This window comes from Zingiber officinale, chromosome 11A (genome assembly GCF_018446385.1).
Source record: "Zingiber officinale cultivar Zhangliang chromosome 11A, Zo_v1.1, whole genome shotgun sequence".
NCBI lineage: Eukaryota > Viridiplantae > Streptophyta > Magnoliopsida > Zingiberales > Zingiberaceae > Zingiber > Zingiber officinale.
Genome location: NC_056006.1, coordinates 24797251 through 24817617, shown reverse-complemented (window position 1 = coordinate 24817617; position 20367 = coordinate 24797251). Strand labels below are relative to the sequence as shown.

The window sequence follows — 20367 nt, the reverse complement described above, 5'->3', positions numbered from 1 at the left end:
ATCATCACAATATCATACATAATTCTAAATTATGTATTTTACATAATTTCTATAATTTTACTACTATTTTTATGAATTTAATGAGTTACAACTTCTTGGCGGTCCCGATTAGCGATTTTCGGGCGCGATCGCAGGACAATGCCCCTTGCGGGGTTAGGGGCAGCGCCCCTACTCACGAAATGAATATCACGAGTATCCCATCTTGATCTAACAGCACCTTAACCCGCTGTCCCAAAAAAATATAGGTGAGACCTTGTCGTTTCAAAAGGTTTTTCTCGGTAGTTGAAGCCTACGAGTGTCCAAGCACTTGTTGCTTCACCTCTGCGAGAAAAATACTCACAAAATCCATAAAAATAGTAAACTTACAGAAACTTACATATCTGATATCTTTTCATAAAAACAAAATACAAACAAGTACATGCTTCGCACATGACTCTGATACCACTATTAGCAATTCGAGCCGCAAAAACCGCTTTTTGCGTTGCGGAAACCCCGAATCCTAGCCACGGATCCGTGCGAAGATATATTTAAAATTAAATCATGTACATGTTTCTACACTAGATCTACCTTATATATATATGAAAAGAGAGTATACCTTTGTAGCGAAGCCCTTCGCATATCCCGCTCGTTCAAGAGTTGCCGGATCTCGTAGGGTGTCAAGTGTACACCCCTCTATATGTATCCACACGGACAAAAGATGGAGAGAACCACTTAGAATGTGCTAGCACCCTTGAGTGACTCGGCAATGGAGGAGAGGGAGAAGGAAGAAGAGAGGAGGAAGAAGAAGAATTGAATTAGCACACAAAATGCTTAATGCACACCATTAAGTGGGCGGCCACCTTATGAGAGGTTATATAAGAGTCATGACTCTTGGTATCCATCATGAGGTGGCACACACTTGATGTAGCCTTAATGATGTGGACCATCATCATTGGCCGACCCTATGCCAAGTCACAATGAGGTGGAAATTGGTCAAGTCAAACTTGACCCTTCATCTTCCCTCTCAAGTCAAGTCAAAACTTGACTCATTTATCTCCCATGGTTGATCAAATCTAACTATTGATTCAAGTCAATTTGATTTAATGAATCTCTATTCATTGAATTAAATTGATTTAATGAGTCATAATCTAAATTAGACTCATTCAACACATGAATCAAATTGAGTCCAACTCAATTAGTCTAATTTGGATTACTCTTAATCCAATTTGGTTCATCACATGAACCTAATCCTCTTAGTCCATCATATGAACCTATTCTCCATCTAATTATCCTTTGTGTGTGACCCTATAAGTTCTTGTAACGTTGGCAATGCTCCTAAACCCATTTAGAAGCATAAGTAATGAGCGGTATCTAGCAACACATCATTACTACCCAAGTTACAAGAATGTTGAGATCCAACATCACCTTATGACTACTAATTGTGACTCTCATAATATGTGACAATGTCCTTCTATCCTTGACATCTAAATTGATCAAATGAGGCATAGACCGTGTCATCCTCTAATCAATTTATATCTTGAACTCCAAGTAGACTCACTCTAATCAAATAAACTCAATATCTCATATTAACTCATTTGGGCATGACCATGCACTTAGTGGTCTCAGTCTATCAAGAATCATGATGTCTCTCCCATCATATAAGAGGGATAGATCCCATCTACATCACTCACATCCCTCCGCATAATTTGTTACATACCCAGTAATCGCCTTTATAGTCCACCCAGTTACGGATGACGTTTGATGAAGCCAAAATATGTAACTCCTTATGTAGGGAATCATGGTGACTTCAGGTCCAAGGACCTATAGTCATACTAATAGTCACATGAGAAAGTATATGCCACTCATATAACAATTCATGATACTTTCTAATGGAGGGTCATTCAGTATACATTCTCCAATGCATACCCAAGTGTCAACTTGATATCTCTATATCCCTGACTTGTGCGATCAAGTCATCGTGTTGACCTACATGCTAATCTCATCACATTAACATTGTCCCTGAATGTAACTTGACTAGGAATGATTAAGAGTAGTGTTCTCTATATTATGTCACTATCAATTTAACCAATTGATTGATATAGATAAGAACCTTCTACTCAAGGACGCTATTATACTTAGTTACTTGACACCAATACAAGTATAATAACCATAAAAAAATGTCTTTATAAATATATAGGAATATGATATATCGAGTCCATACAACAATCATCATATGATTGGCTCTAGGGCTTTAACTAACACCTGCCATGGTCTTTGCAGTAGCCTCATGACTTTTTCTGCAGAAGTCCTTGTGACTTCTGGTATAGCAATCCCGTGAGCCTAAGTATAGTGATCTCGTGAGCCCAAGTATAGTGATCCCGTGAGTCCCTCGACCCTTTAAATAGGGCTTTGATCCTTCCTTCCTTCTGCACTTGCCTCGGTTCTTTTCCTCGTTCGCCTCCCCTTACCGAGAGTATGGTTTTAGATCCCCCTTTCTGGGGGCAATTCTGGTTGGATACGGTGAAATTTATAGATGAAGCTACCCCAGCTTTGGATCTAGTTAACTCTTTGGCACGAGAACTGGAGGTATTTCTGTCGGTCACCCAGTTTCCAGTATGGTCGGGAATGATCTTGAGAAACAAAATTCATCAAGATCTAGAACCTCAGGCCAAAGAGATGACTGCTTTGCAGATTCAGCAGGCTTCAAAGGTGTTTACACTAATCAGAGAGGTTCACATAATTATCCTGTTGGTGTCGTGGTGGAAGCAAGGCCTAGATCGTCCGCAAGCTAAGGTGGATGCTCTAGAAGCAGAGCTCAAAGTGTTCAAGCAGGAAGTGGATTGTTCCATCATATGTCTGAGGGGGCATGAACAAATTTGCACTTCATTTGTTCATGAGGCCACTCTGCTTCATAGTTTTCTTCGTGCCGGGCGTAAAACTATGCACTAGCTCTTTTAAATGGAGAAGGGAGGGGGGGGGGGCAATTCGGTTGTATGACAGATTTTTCATCCTGCCCGCATACCAGGCAAAATATTCCCACTTCTCCAACTTGGTCGGGTTTGCCTTTAGCTGGATTGAAGTTTTCTAAGAAGTTTGAGAGTTCATGTTTCAACGGGCTTTCCTTTAAGTCTAGGTGAAGTAGGTGTTAGCCGACTGAATAGACATGAACTTATGTTTAGCTGAGTTACATATTTTGAGCAATATTATGTGTTTGATCAGGCTCTACCTATTGAGTATATGTGAAACTTATTTGTTTTTTACTTAATTGATGATATATTTTGAGCTATATAAGACTAAATGCCTCAACTGCAATCGATGTGTCATACTCAATCAAACCCTTTCGACCTTGGTTGATATTAATCTATCTATGGTAAACACGTTATCCTGGTCGACATTTGTTTGACATATTATAGACGTGTTTATCCCGGCCGAGGTTAGCTTGCACTTTATAGTTATATTAATTCAGACAGTGCTTCCAGCATGACCGACTATTTCATATTTTCTGTCCTTGACCCGGGATCTGTCAAACCCACTCCATCTTCCTTTATTATACATAGTAAACTGCGCCTTTTCTCAGAATTTTCTTGATTATGATTGGCTTTTCAACGGTAAGAGAATGTTGGAGGCGTGTGACGAGGAGCCACCAACCCTTACATGATTCGATTTGTCGCGTCCATCATAAATGTCTATTTATGGTCATATGACACGTGTCTTTTCTCCTTTTTGTAACAGCAGCTTTTGCATTTTTCTATAATCAATAGTGTCTGTTGATAAAACGTATTATGATCTAACGGTGACCATACACTCTCTCAACCCTAAACCCTTCATCTTCTTGTCAACTTTGTCTCTTCTTCTTTACCTTAGTGCTTCTTCCCTATTGTGATCTTCTCGCTCAATCTTCACGCTCGCTTCCAGTGATCCCCTCTCTTGACTTTAGTAAGTAACTTGTTGTTCTGTTAACCCTTACTTCTATCTATGGCTGAAGAAATGATTGCTCCTTGGTATACTCAAATTCCAAAGGAATACGACATCATCATTCCTAAACCAGATGAACATCCTCACCATCCTTAACTTGAGCCCATATTGTCTTAACGTTCTACAAGTCTCCTCTACATCCCTGCAGAGATCAGTAGCCTGAAGAGACTTAATTAAAATATCATCAACATATACTTCCATATTTCTTCCAATCTATTTCTGGAAGAACTTATTCATTAGCCTTTGATAAGTTGCTCCTGCATTTTTTAGTCCGAACAACATAACATTATAATAATAAGTACCTTTAGATGTTATAAAACTGACCTTCTCCTGATCCTCCTTAGCGAGAGGAACCTGATGATAGCCTTGATAGGCGTCCAACATAGAAATATATTAGCACCCGACTGTAAAATCTACTAATTGATTAATCCGGGCAAAGGATAATAATCTTTTGGGCAAGACTTGTTGAGGTCACGAAAATCAATACATACCCGCCATTTATTTTTCGGTTTAGAGACCAGGACAACATTAGCTAGCCAGCTAGGGAACTGCACCTCCCTGATGTAGCCGACTTCCATGAGTTTAGCCACTTCTTCCTTAATGATATGATTTTACTCTGCACTGAAATCCCTCTTTCTCTGCATGACAGGCTGAGCATCTGGGAAGACATGTAAAGAATGCTCCATTATCGAAGGAGAAACGCCCGTGACTTCTTTAGGCGTCCAAGCAAAGACATCATTATTCTTCTTCAAGCATTGAACCAGCTCAGTTTTCAACGTAGGATCAAGATCGACCGCGACATAGGTAGTAGCCTCAGGTCGACCGGTCTGTATCTGGACCTCTTCCTTTTCCTCATAGACCAGAACAGATGGCTTCTCTTGAATGGCATTGACCTCCATTTTTTGAATCCTTCGGGCGACGTTGGCTTCGGTTCTGACAATCTCTACATAGCACTTGCGAGCCGTCTTCTGATCACCACGTACTTCCCCAACCTGGTCATCAACAGGAAATTTAATTTTCTGGCAAAAAGTAGAAACGACCGCCCTAAACTCATTTAAGGCCGATCAACCTAGTATCACATTATAGGAGGAGGGGGCATCTACCACCATAAAGTAAGATCTTCTTGTTCTCATGAGGGGCTCCTCCCCTAGAGATATGGCCAATTTTATCTGGCCAAGCAGTTGTACCTCATTACCAGTGAATCCATATAAAGGAGTCACCATTTGTTGAAGTTCACTCGGGTCAATCTGTAGTTGATCAAAAGCTTTTTTGAAAATAATATTTACAGAACTACCAGCTTCTATAAAGGTACGCGAAATAATATAATTTGTTAGTTAGAGCCCTAGAGACAATCATTTGATGATTGTATTATGGACTTGTTGTATCATATTTTTATATAAATAAAGGCATTTGTTTTTGGTTATTATACTTACTTGTATTGGTGCCAAATAAACTAAGTATAATAGCGTCCTTGAGTAGAAGGTTCTCACCTATATCAATCGGTTAGTTGAACCGATAATGAGATGATATAGGGAACACTACTCTTAATCATTCCTAGTCGAGTATTAACATTCAGGGACAATGTTAATGCAATAAGACTAGCATGTAGGTCAACTCGATGACTTGATCTCACAAGTCATGAATATAGAGATATCAAGTTGACACATGGGTATACATTGGAGAATGTATACTGAATGACCCGCCATGAGAAAGTATCATGGATCATTATATGAGTGTCATATACTTTCTCATGTGGCTATTAGTATGACCACTAGTCCTTGGACCTGAAGTCACCATGGATCCCTACATAAGGAGTTATGTACTTTGGTTTCGTCAAACGTCACCCGTAACTGGGTGGACTATAAAGGTGATTACTGGGTATGTAACAAATTATGCGGAGGGATGTGAGTGATGTAGATAGGATTTATTCCTCCTATATGACGGGAGCGACATCGATATTCTTGATAGAGTGAGACCACGAAGTGCATGACCATGCCCAAATGAGTCAATATAAATATTGAGCTCATTTGATTGAGTGAGTCTACTTGGAGTTCAAGATTTAGATTGGTCAGAGGATGACACGATCTATGCCTCACATTGATCAATCTAGATGTCTAGGATAGAAGGACACTTGTCATATTTTGTGAGGAGTCACAATTAGTAGTCACAAGGTGATGTTGGATCTCAACATTCTTGTAACTTGGGTAGTAATGATGTGTTGCTAGATACCGCTCATTACTTATGCTCCTAAATGGATTTAGGGACATTGTCAATGTTACAAGAACCTATAGGGTCACACACTAAGGACAATTAGATGGAGATTAGGTTCATATGATGAACCAAGAGGATTAGATTCATTTGATGAATCAAATTGGATTAAGAGTAATCCTAATTGGGATAATTGAGTTGGACTCAAGTTGATTCATGTGTTCAATGAGTCTAATTTAGATTATGACTCATTGAATCAATTTAATTAAATGAATTAGATTCATTATATTAAATTGTCTTGAATTAAATGGTTGGATTAGACCAACCATGAGAGAGATTATGTCAAGTTTGACTTGACTTGAGAGGAAGAGGAAAAGTCAAATTTGACTTGACTTTATGCCACATCATTTGTGACTTGGCATTAAGTGGCCAATGATGATGTGCCACATCATCATAGTTAACACATTTGTGTGTCACCTAATGGAGCTTACAAATTCCCTTTGCTTTAATGTGGCCGGCCACATTAAATGAGAGGAGTTAGAATGTTGTGGTCGGCCACTAAGGGGAATGAATGAGATTCATTTTCATTCAAGGCATTTTTGATTCCATCTTCTTCCTTGCTCTCTCTTTTTGCTCTCCCTCTCCTCATCTTGCCGAGATGTTCTTGGAGTGCTAGCACACTCTAAGGTTCTCCCTCCATCAATTTGTTTGTGTGGATACGCATAGAGAGTTGTCTACCTTGACAACTTGAGATCCGACATCTCCTTGGACAAACGAGACTCGCTAAGGGCACGCTACGAGGGTAAAACTCTTTAACATATAGTTCTAATGTAGATCTATAGGTTGGTAAACTCATACTCATAGTTTTTCAAAATTTTTATTCTTCGCACAGATCCAGTGGCGGGGTTTCGGGGTTTCCGCGACGCGAAAAAGCGGTTTTCGCGGCCCGAAAAACCGAACAGTGGTATCAGAGCCACGTGCAAAGACTTGTACGAGTTTAATTTGTATTTTTATGAAAAATATAGATTCTGTAACATTCTGTAATTTTAAGTATTTTATAGTTTTTATGGGTAATTTTCTTGTAGAAGCGAAACACAAGTGTTTCGACACTTGTAGGCTTCTACTACCGAGAAGATTTTTCCGAAACGGCAAGGTTTCGGCCCAAAATTTTTGGGACAGTGGACTAAGGCACTGTAGGATCGCTTAGGGACACTCACGATGGTTAGATCGCGGGTAGGGGCGCTGCCCCTGGCCCCGCAAGGGGGTTCGTTCCGCGATTGCGCCCGAAAATCGCTAAACGGGACCGCCGGGAATTTTTACCCATAAAAATTGTAAAAATTGTAGTAAAAATTACAGAAAATTATGGAAATTACATAATTTAGAATTATGTATAATTTGTTATAGTCATAGCCCAAAAAGACCCAATTTGATTGGTATATTTGTGTTGTAATTCATAATACGGTCTACGTGCCGTCATGTGATTGTGTGTGCTGTATACTTGATACGCGACCTGCGCGTCGTGCCTTTCTCCATTTATTCTTGTTGTAAATTTAGTTTAGACTCGAATGTAATTCGAGTTTCAAAATTGTAATGTACAAAATTGGAGTCGTGGAAGGTCCACTCGAGACGGAGTTACGAGGAGGGCGCGAGCAACACAAGGTGGTTAAGGGAAGGAGCTTGAGAAGCAGTTGACCTTAGGTTGACCATCCGATCTTCTCATTGGCTTGAGAAGATCATAGTAGGACCATGACTAATCACAAATAAATTTAATTAATTGCTTGTGTGTATGTTATGTCACGCCCCGGAGGAGTCCCTGTCCGAAGAAATTTCGGCAGCACCTCCCCTGTACAACGGACAATCTGAAACTTTCTACATACACAATATACATCAGCCACAGGCGGCTGGAATATATACACACAACCACGCAGTTATATATATATATCATCAGCCCACTCGGCTGGAACAAAACCAAAACACGGAAAATGACAGAAACCAAATACAAACCCAAAACACAAAGACTGCTAGCCGGCTAGGCTTACACAACCAACAACCAATACAAAACATCACATACAGCATCAACACTCCGAACACAAAACCAGAACACACAAAGTCAAATACATACATCTCATATACCAAGATCAAATAACAAAAATGCGGAGATATGACTTCTGATGTGACGTGGGGACCAGCAGACAGGATGCTCCAAGCAACACCATAAATAACCTGGTACCTGAAAAGATAGTGTCAACGGGGGTGAGTTCAACAACTCAGCGAATACCAATGGACATGAGTAGTAAGATATATCTAACAGCAATAAACATGGAATACAGCTTCGTAATCATATATAGGGAATATGCAAAACTGAAAGGTAACTGAGGAAGCTGTACTCACCAGGAACTCCTATCCAGACAAAAGGGTCGTCAAAACGAAAGTGTCAATAATCCTGTATGCAGGTCAAAAGTATGCATCCAACCAAAATGCAGCAACCAAATGCAGCAAACACAATCATAAGAATATAAATACATCAATGCATATGATGATAATGATGCGTCCTGGTCACCCCTGACGCCAGTCAGTCCTCTCACACATAAAAGGCGAGACCGAGTGGGTAGGGCTATGACAACCGTGCACTCTGTCGTCACTACTCCTGATGAGTGACCGAGTGGACGGGATGCTGTCGGAGTACTCCTGTCCTGTGACCCCAAATCATAAATGGGGGAGCTCAATGCTCTCATCTCCCGGTACACGATGGCGGGGAGGTATCTCTGCCGGCTACCACGCTGAGTCACCTGGAGCCAAACAGAGTCCACCGTCTGCCGGCTACTACGCTGCTACACTAAATGCCAGCGGAGCCAAACAGAGCGGAACTGACTGCCGGCTACCACGCTGGGTCATATGACCAACGGAGCCAAACAGCAGAACCGCCACACACCTGCCTGATATACCACTAAACCATGAGTGGGGGTGTGTGCAGTAGCTGACGATGGGCTCAACCATAGTGGAGCCGACAATCGCACAGCATGCAATCATGATGCATGTCACTATGCATAACAAAAACTGATCAACATAACCATATCCATATATACAAAATGGATACTGTAAAAGCGATGGTCACATACCAAAACCTATAGTACACAGGTCAGATAGAATATCAAAAAAACCTATGTCCTGAACATAATAAGTATGGACTAACCTGATCAGCATAGAAAAATCCATATATACATAATATGGGTACCACAGTATCAGTAGGTCAATCCACGAATCTAGGGTATACAGATCCTTAATGGTATAACAACCTAGATCCTAAACATATCCTCCTTCCATAACATATGTACCAACAATATACACAGATCAAAGAATCAGAGTTTAGGCACACGAATCATATATGAGATACAAATAGAGGTATACAAGTCAGGTATGGTATAAAAACCTAGGTATCAGATAATCTAGATACACCTGCCAGAAATAAAAATCCAGAACCTAGTCCTAACCTCAGTAGAGCATGGTATGTCACTTTAGAAATTAAGATACTCATGGTAATAAAGTACTCATGGCAATAAGATACTCATGGTAACAAATCACGAGATATCAGTAGGGATACATAACAAGCGACAAACCTAACATGCTATGGATATCAACCAGTGACATACCAAAGACAAACATGTTCATTGCTTGCAGCTATAAAGTACTATGCATATCCAAATGATGATATCATAAAAGATAAGTCAAGAGGTACCCGCCTTCATACACATGTCGTATCAACCGTCCTCAACAAGTCCAAGAGATCGCATCCAACTCAAATCCTTCACATCAATTTAATCCAAGAACACATAAACTAAGTCTATAATCCATTAGATTAGACTACACATTTATCAATGCTAACCACTCACCAGAATTGATGGCTCCACCAATGACGTATAGCTGGTATAACTCTCTGCCAGCGTAGATGAAATCACTGTCCCTCCCAAATCTGAGGACTCTACAGTTGCCTCGCGACCGAAACATCCTCCTGTCGATAACAGTGGTCAACACTAAGAGAAATTACTGCCCAACCAAACCATAAACTCTAAATTAGCAATCCCACACCCAATCATCAAAATACTGAGATGAGATGCACAAATCACAACTGAAATCCAGCAGTAAAATAATCTCCCTTACCACTTTAACCACTGCTAGGGCACGGTACAACAAAACGGGACCACAGGAACGACTTGAATGCTCTGCTTCTGTCCACGACCCGAAGAAGAAGATCAGTGGTCGGAGAGAACTCCAATTCCAGTGACTGTCCTAGAGGAGAGCAGCAACCACGACCAGTAGTGAAGAATCAGAAGGGGAAAATGGGCTTGGTGGTGGCTGTCGGCATCGGAGTGGGGCGTCGGCTGAGGCTAGGGCAGAGGAGCGGCGGCGGCTGTGAACCCAACTAGGGCACGGTCCTCTCCCCCTTTGGCCGTCACCTAGGGCAGAGGTGCGGCGGTGCTCGGGTGGCTCGCGGCTAGGGCACAGGGCAGAAGAGGGGAATACAGCCGTGAAGACAGCTAGAACTCGCGGTGGCCGGCGGCAAAGACCTAGGGCACAGCGGCGGCTTGAGTACCGGCGAGGAAAAGTGGCGCGATCGGGAGAAGAGAGGAAGATGACCGGCGCTGCTCCGTGCGTCACCGGCGGCAGTGGCAATCGGCACACAGATCAGAGGGGAAGGAAGGTAGCTAGGGCAGAGGAGGAGAGGGGTTCGGCCTCACCGAGAAGAGGAGGAGATGAAGAGGGGGAAAACCGTCATGACCGGCGGTTAGGGCATGGAGGAGAATCGAGCGGCGTCGGGGAGAAGAAGAGAAGAGGGATCGGGGGAAAAAGAACTCGGGCACGCGGGGAAAACAAAAGAAAGAAAAGAAAATAAAGAAAAGAAAAAGGAAAAGAAAACTTTTCCTCGTTACAATGGGGTAGCTTAAACAGGTTTTCCCGGGGCCCCGTTTTTATCCCCGTAACCGAAGTCATACAGTCTCCGAAAAATTTCAGAAAAATTTCCAAAAATTCCAGAAAATTCCTTTATTCATATTCGCCTATTTTCCGGTATTTTACATTCTCCCCCACTAATAAAAATTTGGTCCCCAAATTTCATTATCTACTATCAGCAAGTACCAACAATAGATATAAAGCATAAATGTTGAACGGTAAACAAATCACATACCTCAAGTGAAAAGATGGGGATATCGAGCTCGGATAGTATCCTCGAGCTCCCAAGTAGCCTCCTCGTCCGAATGATAGTACCATCCGACTTTAACCAGCCGAATAGTCTTGTTTCTCAACTGACTCTCTTTCCAGTCCAGAATCCGTACCAGAATCTCCTCATAAGTGACGTCAGCCTGAACTGAAACTAAGACATCTGTTAGCACATGTGTCGGGTCAGGTACGTATCTACTCAGCACAGATACGTGGAATCCATCGTGCACGCCTACCAAGGACGGTGGTAGTGCTAGCCAGTATGCTACCGCTCCAATCCTCTCCAAGATCTAGAAAGGTCCAATGTATCGCGGAGCTGGCTTACCTCTAAGGCCAATCTTTTCACCCCTTTCATAGGTGAAACTCGCAAAAATATATGGTCGCCTGTAGAGAACTCTTAGAGTCTCCGACTCTGGTCTACCTAACTCTTTTGGCAGTCTTATACCTCTGACATCTTTTGTCTAATAGTACGGACCAACTCTGCCTCATGCTAGACTCTATGAGGTCCCAACAACTAGGCCTTCCCAACCTCATCCAGAGGGTGGGTGTCCGACAAGGCCTACCATACAACACTTCAACGGTGGCATTTGGATAGTTGAATGCAAACCGTTGTTGTAGGCGAACTTTACCAATGGCAAATGGTCCTCCCAACTGCCTCCGAAAATCCAATACACAAGACTTCAGTAAGTCCTCTAGAGTCTGAATAGTCCGCTGTGACTATCCATCTGTCTGAAGATGGAAAACTGTACTGAAACAGAGCTGCGTGCCCAAGGTCTGCTGCAGACTCTGTCAAAAATGAGACGTGAATCGGGGTCTCTATCCGAAATAATAATCAAAGGAACTCCACGTGATCTGATGATCTCCCGACAAAATAGATCTACCAATCGATCCAGGAAATCTGTCCCCCGATTAGTTAAAAAGTGCGCGGATTTGGTTAATTGATGAATGATTACCCAAATCGCGTCATGGTTTCGTCATGTCCTCGGCAAACTCACCACAAAGTCCATAGTAATATGTTCTCATTTCCACTCGGGAATAGGAATTTGCTGAAATAAGCTGGCAGATCTCTAATGCTCGGCTTTCACTTGCTGACAGACGAGACATCTAGCTACAAAATCTGCGATGTCTTCCTTCATGTCGTTCCACCAATAGAAACACCTCAAATCTTGGTACACGCGGGTACCGCCTGGGTGGACAGCAAATCATGAGAGATGAGCCTCCGGAAGTAACTCTTATAAGACCGGATGAGACTGAGGTACGCATAATCTACCTCGGAAGTATATAATACCCTCCTCGTCTCGTGTGAACTCGGTCTGCTACCCGGAAGCTATCTAGCTGCAAATAACTCGCAAATACAGCCTAGGGCTCTCGGATCCTCGTCCTGATCGACTACTGAGCAACCATGGTAACCAGTCTGTGACCACAACTCGGTGGCAAGCCAAAGTCACTCTAGACTTCCGGCTAAGCGCGTCAACAACCACATTAGCTTTTCCTAGGTGATAGCTAATGGTACAATCAAAATCCTTCAGGAACTCCATCCATCTCCTCTGTCGGAGAATAGGTTCCTTCTAAGTAAAACAGAAATTTGAGACTCTTAGGGTCAGTGAGAATCTCAAATGTAACGTCATATAAATAATGTCGCTAAATCTTCATGGAAAAAATAATGGCGACTAGCTCCAGATCATGTACAGGGTAGTTCTTCTCATGATTCTTCAACCGACGAGAAGCATAGGAGACTACTCTATCGTGCTGCATCAAAACAGCGTCCAAACCCGGTAGAGATGCGTCGGTATAGAGCACGAATTCATCCTCTCCAGAAGGTAAAACCAAAAATCGGAGCCGACACTAAACTCCGCTTCAGCTCCTAAAAGCTGGTCTTGCAAACCTCAGTCCAAGTGAACTTCACGCCTTTCCTGATCAGGCGTATAAGTAGCATAACAATCCGTGAGAAACCCTCAACGTATCTCCGGAAATATCGAGCCAAACAAAGGAAGTTGCGAGCCTCTTATATCGACTCCGTCTACTCCCAACGGTAACAACCTCGATCTCCTGTGGAACCACGGTATACTCCTACTAGTGACCGTGTGTTCTAATCATCATCACATAAGACAATCCAAATAAGCACTACTGATCATCACATATAGATGTTCTCGTCGAAACATCTCTAGATCTAAGCAAAGGTGGTGTACGTGACTCACCGCGGATCCGAAATAGATCACAACATCGTCAACAAAGACAATGAAAACCGATCCAAACATTCTAGGGATACCCAAATCATCGAGTCCATGATAACATCTAGGGCACCGCAAGCACTAATGGTAAAACCAAGACACATAATGTCCGTATCACAGACATTCCTAACAATAAGATCCCCAACAATAAACAGATCTAATCACCAACGATATATAATCACCAAAGAATAGAACCTCCAGTGTGAGAGCAATGCTCTATCACACGAAATACCACATATGTGGGAGCAATGCTCTACCACAAGAAATCCTCCATATGTGGAAGCAACGCTCCACCACAAATAATCCAAAATATGTATCCACAATAAATATGGGAGCAATGCTCCGCTACAAACAATCCGCAATATGTAGGAGCAACGCTCCACTACAAAACAATCCCTAAATATGTGGGAATCCAGAATATGTGGAAGCTACGCTCTACCACAAACGATCCATAAGTGCCCAAAGCACCTAACTATCTAGCTAGAGAATGTACGAGATCCCTCTACCATAGATCACTGTGGTTAGCCTAGGATATCACAATCCAGTAATCAAATCAAATTCATAGTCCACTATATCATCATCCTAGTGGGTCGGTCACCCACTAATAGGAGAATTAGTTGACAGGATAATACAACTAATATCATAACATAGACATTTAACATTCTACATTCCACATAAGTAGACTCATCATGATGCTACCAACCATACACCTAACACACGTGCACACACAACATAGGTATGATCAACATAATCCTCTAATTAGTGCACACCCAACATACTCATAATATAGGTGTAAATCACCGTGATATCTCCAACAATACATACCGAACCCGTGTGCATATATCATCGTAGGTAAAATCAACAATACCCCTCAAACAACACTCACATGGCATACATACACCTATGCCAAGAATATAATCAATGTATATTTCCAATAAGGCATACTAAACCCAGGTGCACTCACAAATCACACATAATCAACAAGATACCTCCAATAAGACACTCACACCCATGTGCACATATCACGACACAGATTTAAAACGATAAGATACCTCCAGTAAAACAATCAGACACGGGTAAAATCTACTAGAAACCCACAACAATCAGACTGGAAAAGTATACCCACAAAAATCATCATCTGGACAAATATACACCCACTACATGCAATTTAAACCATCCATCATAACACTCCTACAACACATAATAATCATATGTACACACTACATAGATATGCAGAATCAACATATTTAATCCAATCAACCTGATATTCCTTATTCTACCTTCTAAGTTATCCATCAAGGTACATACAGTCAAAAATTAAAGTACCCCAAGGAATATGATACAACGATCCTCTATAGACTGACCAAAATCGACAATGATATACGATCAACTCAGTCTTTTCCACGTCAGTACAAAACATGTACTCAAATGTGCTCTAGATACCAAACTAAGCACAAACAACCCAAAGATTCAGATTAGACCAATAAAGCTAAATCGGTCATCTACTAACTAATCAAGAATACCTTAATCCTCCATAAGCTACTAAGGTATATCAATATATGACTACCCAAATCAACAAGTGTAAATCAGACTTCTACTGACCAATCTAACAAGAGTAACCCAAAATTTACTGATGAAATTAACTAAGATAACATGGTATACTACTGGCTAGATCAACATAAAGATATAAATACTATCCACTACCCAGCTAATAATAGCAGAGGCTGGTATGTACCTTAATCCGCTATCCAACTAGTAATAACAGAAACTAAAACTACTGGTGTATGATATGAAAAATCACCAGAAACTGTAATCCCTCAATCTCTACTAAGGTCGATCATCGTCTGTGGCTAAACCCCTCACATGTAATATGGCTACAACATCAGACAGATACCAGATACAAAGTGTCATAACTATCACAGTCTGCAATGCATACTCTAACTAAATAGTAGGATAACAGTATACCAACATACCTCCTATAGCTTGGAGATGTCCTGCTGTTGCCAGGTCCCCAAATCCGTAAAAGTCACATCGAGAAGACCAAAACACAAAATCCGAAACACCGAAAAAATAAGACACGTAAGTCGATCTCTGATACCAAATAAATTGATATCAGATAAATCTCGAAACTCCAGAACACATAGCAAGTATCGTATACCTGCTCTGATACCACTAAATTGTCACACCCCGGAGGAGTCCCTGTCCGAAGAAATTTCGGCAGCACCTCCCCTGTACGGCGGACAATCTGAAACTTTCTACATACACAATATACATCAGTCACAGGCGGCTGGAATATATACACACAACCACGCAGTTATATATATATATCATCAGCCCACTCGGCTGGAACAAAACCAAAACACGGAAAATGACAGAAACCAAATACAAACCCAAAACACAAAGACTGCTAGCCAGCTAGGCTTACACAACTAACAACCAATACAAAACATCACATACAGCATCAACACTCCGAACACAAAACCAGAACACACAAAGTCAAATACATACATCTCATATACCAAGATCAAATAACAAAAATGCGGAGATATGGCTTCTGATGTGACGTGGGGACCAGCAGACAGGATGCTCCAAGCGACACCATAAATAACCTGCTACAAAAGATAGTGTCAAGGGTGAGTTCAATTACTCATGCAATGATTAGTAAGATATATCTAACTGTAAAAACCAGCTCACATATATAGATAACTGGTAGGCTTCGCGTAGATTAAGCAAAATCTCCTATCCAGCAGGAAACTATTCATAAAAGGGTCACAAACTTGTCAATAATCAGGTTGAAGGTCAAAAGTATGCATCCAAATGCAGCAACCAAATGCAGCAAACACAATCATAAGAATATAAATACATCAATGCATATGATGATAATGATGCATCCTGGTCACCCCGACGTCAGTCCTCTCACACATAAAAGGCGAGACCGAGTGGGTAGGTTGTGACAACTGCTGTCGTCACTGCTCCTGATGAGTGACCGAGTGGACGGGATCTTGTCGGAGTACTGTCCTGTAACCCCAAATCATAAATGGGGAGCTCAATGCTCTCATCTCCCGTACACGATGACGGGAGCCGGCTACCACGCTGAGTCACCGACCAACGGAGCCAAACAGAGCCATCTGCCGGCTACTACGCCGCTACACTAAATGCCAGTGGAGCCAAACAGAGGGACTGCCGGCTACCACGCTGGGTCATATGACCAACGGAGCCAAACAGCAGAACCGCCACACACCTGCCTGATATACCACTAAACCATGAGTGGGGGTGTGTGCAGTACATGTAACTGACGATGGGCTCAACCATAGTGGAGCCGACAATCGCACAGCATGCAATCATGATGCATGTCACTATGCATAACAAAAACTGATCAACATAACCATATCCATATATACAAAATGGGTACTATAAAAGCGATGGTCACATACCAAAATCTATAGTACACAGGTCAGATAGAATATCAAAAAAACCTATGTCCTGAACATAATAAGTATGGACTAACCTGATCAGCATAGAAAAATCCATATATACATAATATGGGTACCACAGTATCAGTAGGTCAATCCACGAATCTAGGGTATACAGATCCTCAATGGTATAACAACCTAGATCCTAAACATATCCTCCTTCCATAACATATGTACCAACAATATACACAGATCAAAGAATCAGAGTCTAGGTACACGAATCATATATGAGATACAAATAGAGGTACACAAGTCAGGTATGGTATAAAAACCTAAGTATCAGATAATCTAGATACACCTGCCAGAAATAAAAATCCAGAACCTAGTCCTAACCTCAGTAGAGCATGGTATGTCACTTTAGAAACTAAGATACTCATGGTAATAAAGTACTCATGGCAATAAGATACTCATGGTAACAAATCACGAGATATCAGCACGGATACATAACAAGCGACAAACCTAACATGCTATGGATATCAACCAGTGATATACCAAAGACAAACATGTTCATTGCTTGCAGCTATAAAGTACTATGCATATCCAAATGACGATATCATAAAAGATAAGTAAAGAGGTACCCGCCTTCATACGCATGTCGTATCAACCGTCCTTAACAAGTCCAAGAGATCGCATCCAACTCAAATCCTTCACATCAATTTAATCCAAGAACACATAAACTAAGTCTATAATCCATTAGATTAGACTACACATTTATCAATGCTAACCACTCACCAGAATTGATGGCTCCACCAATGACGTATAGCTGGTATAACTCTCTGCCAGCGTAGATGAAATCACTGTCCCTCCCAAATCTGAGGACTCTACAGTTGCCTCGCGACCGAAACATCCTCCTGTCGATAACAGTGGTCAACACTAAGAGAAATTACTGCCCAACCAAACCATAAACTCTAAATTAGCAATCCCACACCCAATCATCAAAATACTGAGATGAGATGCACAAATCACAACTGAAATCCAGCAGTAAAATAATCTCCCTTACCACTTTAACCACTGCTAGGGCACGGTACAACAAAACGGGACCACAGGAACGACTTGAATGCTCTGCTTCTGTCCACGACCCGAAGAAGAAGATCAGTGGTCGGAGAGAACTCCAATTCCAGTGACTGTCCTAGAGGAGAGCAGCAACCACGACCGGTAGTGAAGAATCAGAAGGGGAAAATGGGCTTGGTGGTGGCTGTCAGCATCGGAGTGGGGCGTCGGCTGAGGCTAGGGCAGAGGAGCGGCGGCGGCTGTGAACCCAACTAGGGCACGGTCCTCTCCCCCTTTGGCCGTCACCTAGGGCAGAGGTGCGGCGGTGCTCGGGTGGCTCGCGGCTAGGGCACAGGGCAGAAGAGGGGAATACAGCCGCCGTGAAGACAGCTAGAACTCGCCGTGGCCGGCGGCAAAGACCTAGGGCACAGCGGCGGCTTGAGTACCGACGAGGAAAAGTGGCGCGATCGGGAAAAGAGAGGAAGATGACCGGCGCTGCTCCGTGCGTCACCGGCGGTAGTGGCGATCGACACACAGATCAGAGGGGAAGGAAGGTAGCTAGGGCAGAGGAGGAGAGGGGTTCGGCCTCACCGAGAAGAGGAGGAGATGAAGAGGGGGAAAACCGTCGTGACCGGCGGTTAGGGCATGGAGGAGAATCGGGCGGCGTCAGGGAGAAGAAGAGAAGAGGGATCGGGGGAAAAAGAACTCGGGCACGCGGGGAAAACAAAAGAAAGAAAAGAAAATAAAGAAAAGAAAAAGGAAAAGAAAACTTTTCCTCGTTACAATGGGGTAGCTTAAACAGGTTTTCCCGGGGCCCCGTTTTTATCCCCGTAACCGAAGTCATACAGTATCCGAAAAATTCCAGAAAAATTTCCAAAAATTCCAGAAAATTCCTTTATTCATATTCGCCTATTTTCCGGTATTTTACATGTTATGCATGATTTGTAATTAATTAGTGCCTAACGATTAGATTAGATCTAAATCATGTACAAGATGCACCCTCTCGATTAGATTAGATCTCAATCGCATCAACTCTAATGCCTACCGTGCCATGATACCTATCACTACCTCGATCACATGTGTTGTTGAATCTGCCAAAGCAGAGCAACACATATTATCTTGGTAGGGTACGGAGGGACAATCTTGGTCCCGCTTATCAACGCATGGGCGAGTACAAACTCAATTAGATTGAATATTCCTAGTTAACTCAGTTAGATCGAGTACAACTATAGGCATTCTTCCAACGGTTGGAAAGATAGGACATAAATCACATTTATATTAATTCTTGGGCGTATTAGTCAAAGCTAACTCAAGTTTTAATATAACTGCGGATAATGATCCTATAAACAAGAGTTGCATAGAGATGTAATTGGTAAATCGTTACCTACCGATTATACTAAGTCTTGGGCGATTTAGCCAAAGCTAACTCAAGACATAGTATGATGTGGATCTTGTTTCACATAAATTATAGAATTCAGTAGGAGCATCATTTAGTTAAAGGCCTAATTAAATGATTTAAAAGAATATGATATTTCTTTTCTGCATTTTTCTATTGTAGATAACCATGACGTCGAATACGAACTCTTTCTCCCTACGTTCTATCCTTGAGAAGGATAAGCTCAACGGAGCAAATTTCCTAGACTAGTACAGGAACTTGAGAATAGTTCTCACCCAGGAACGTAAACTGTACGTTCTGGAGTAGCCCATTCCGGAGGCTTCTCCTGCCAATGCCCCGCGAGCTGACAAAGATGCTTATAAGAAGCATCAAGATGACGCATTAGATGTGTCCTATCTAATGCTCGCGACCATGAACTCTGAGCTTCAGAAGCAACACGAGTTGATAGGCGCTTATGATATGGTTGAACATCTTCGTCAATTGTATCAAGGACAAGCACGACATGAGAGATTTGAGATCTCAAGGGCATTATTTCAGTGCAAGATGTCAGATGGGGCTCCCGTAGGACCATATGTACTCAAAATGATTGGGTACATAGAAAACCTACAGAGGTTAGGATTCCCGCTTGGCCAAGAGCTGGCCACTGACCTGATCTTGCAATCCATGCCGGATAGCTATAGTCAATGAAATTGACAAGCCACTGCCCGAGCTGCTTAGCATGTTAAGAACTGCTGAGCTGAACCTTAAGAAGGCTAAGCCCCACTCTGTTCTGATGGTTCAGAAACACAAGGGCAAGGGCAAGCCCAAAGGCAAAGGAAAGTCCCAAGCCAAGGGCAAAGGCAAGACACTGAAGGCTAAAGGAGGGGTCACCAAGGATGCTACCTGCTTCCACTGCGGTCAG

At 42.2% G+C, this 20367-nt stretch overlaps 2 long non-coding RNA genes across 2 annotated transcripts; both read right to left on the bottom strand.

Moving 5' to 3' along the window:
* Positions 1-9911: 9911 nt before the first annotated feature.
* LOC122032570 lies at positions 9912-10443 on the bottom strand. The gene is made up of 3 exons (XR_006126141.1): positions 10321-10443; positions 10053-10171; positions 9912-9965 (listed from the first exon to the last, which is right to left on the bottom strand). It is a non-coding gene; the product is annotated as an uncharacterized LOC122032570 (long non-coding RNA).
* Positions 10444-17691: 7248 nt separating this feature from the next.
* On the bottom strand, positions 17692-18364 carry LOC122032649. Its single transcript, XR_006126182.1, has 3 exons — positions 18081-18364; positions 17813-17931; positions 17692-17725 (listed from the first exon to the last, which is right to left on the bottom strand). It is a non-coding gene; the product is annotated as an uncharacterized LOC122032649 (long non-coding RNA).
* Between the last annotated feature and the right edge of the window lie 2003 nt (positions 18365-20367).